This window comes from Aplysia californica, unplaced genomic scaffold, assembly GCF_000002075.1.
Source record: "Aplysia californica isolate F4 #8 unplaced genomic scaffold, AplCal3.0 scaffold00191, whole genome shotgun sequence".
In the NCBI taxonomy this organism is placed as follows: Eukaryota; Metazoa; Mollusca; class Gastropoda; order Aplysiida; family Aplysiidae; genus Aplysia; species Aplysia californica.
Window position 1 is genome coordinate 1153887 of NW_004797461.1, and position 1695 is coordinate 1155581.

A 1695-nucleotide genomic window follows, 5' to 3' on the forward strand; every position below is an offset into this window, starting at 1 on the left:
CCCCCTCCCCCTCCCCTCCCTCCTTACCTCCTCCCCACCTCGTATCTTCTCATAATGCCAATTGTAATGATCAATGTAACACAGTCAGTTTTCGTTGATTTCTATGACACACAATTCGGAAAATGTCTTGTTACGACTTAAGTAACTTTGATGTTCCACCGAAGTAAATATTTAATATTCTTGCTACATAATACGTCTTGTAGAAACAGTAAACAGTGGGTCGTTGGTGGGTGCTCTGGAGCGGTTTGCTTCTTCTTTCCTATCAAACATTTATCGGCTTTATCTCCTCTTCTTCTTTTTTATGTTTTTCTCTTGTAACACCTCTAATCTTCTGGCACTTATTTGACCTTATGCAGTTGCGAGCGCCGTAAAACCTCTACTAAAACTAAACAAAGAACATACTCACTACCTCAGAATTTCAAAGTTCTATCTTACGTTTTTGGCCGTTTTGAGTTACTAAGACCATGAGGTCAGAAATCAAAAGTTCTATCTACTCTTTCTAAATTGTTAGTTTATTATTTGGAGTCGTTATCAAGATATTCAAAGAAATGCATTTGTAAAAAAAAAAAGGTTGACACGTTATGAAACTCAATAATATGTTTATTGTCGAGGTACTGAGCAGATAAAACTTTGTAATTCTGGGTTAGTGATATAACGTCAAAATGGTGAAATGATATGGATTTAACGCCCTTATCAACACTACTAGGTTATTTAAGGGGTGGGGCCTCCTAGTTTAATGTCCGTCTCCGATAGGACCGAGCCAAGTGGGTAGTTCGTGTAAAGCGTCTTTCCCAAGGACACAACGTCGGGCCGAGCTGAGGCTCGAAACCCACGAACCCGCAATAATGTCATATAACGTATTATGTTAATAGTAAACATACTTACTAGTTTATGACTCAGTCAGTCGTTGACCTAGCTAATCCTTACTCGAGTTGTTGTAAGTGCAGTAAGACTTTCACTAAAACAAAACTAAAACTACATGAGCGATTTAGTTAACAATGTTTAACTTTGACCACTGCATATTTGACATATATTTGTTATGAAATCCTGTGATTACCTAGATCTACCGTTCCAATTTTCGTCATCTGATAATCTTGTAAGTGCGGCAGTACTTAAACATGTGGTCACTTTCAAGGACAAGCAGGCTAACCCAGATTCCGGGGGTTTCCAGAAATCTTGACCTACACCAAAAGTGGGCATTGCCCTATCTATAGGAGAAGTTTGGTTTCTTTCATTTGGTGTGTATATTTGTTTGGTTATAAAGAAAACCCTCCTTTTCTTTTAAAGATACATTTCATTGGTCCAATAACTTTTACCTTCGATTTACTCAAAACAGCTTTTTTTTTTTCGGGATAGCCCCTGCCTTGCGCTTGAAAGAGACCATGTATGAACATAATCATTCCTTTTGCTACTTCAGAATTCCGTCTGGGATAATAAAGTATTATCTTACCTTATCTCTCTTTTAACTTACAAAGTTCTATCTGACATTTTTGGCCGTTTCGAGTTGCGTAGACCATAAGGACAGAAAGCATTTAATGCTTTAATTGTTCTATCAGCATCGTAAGAATATTTGGAGTCGTTATCAAACAAACAAACATAATATAGATAGATAGATAGATAGATAGATAGATAAATAGATAGATAGATAGATAGATAGAGAGATAGAGAGAGAGATAGATAGAGAGAGAGATAGGG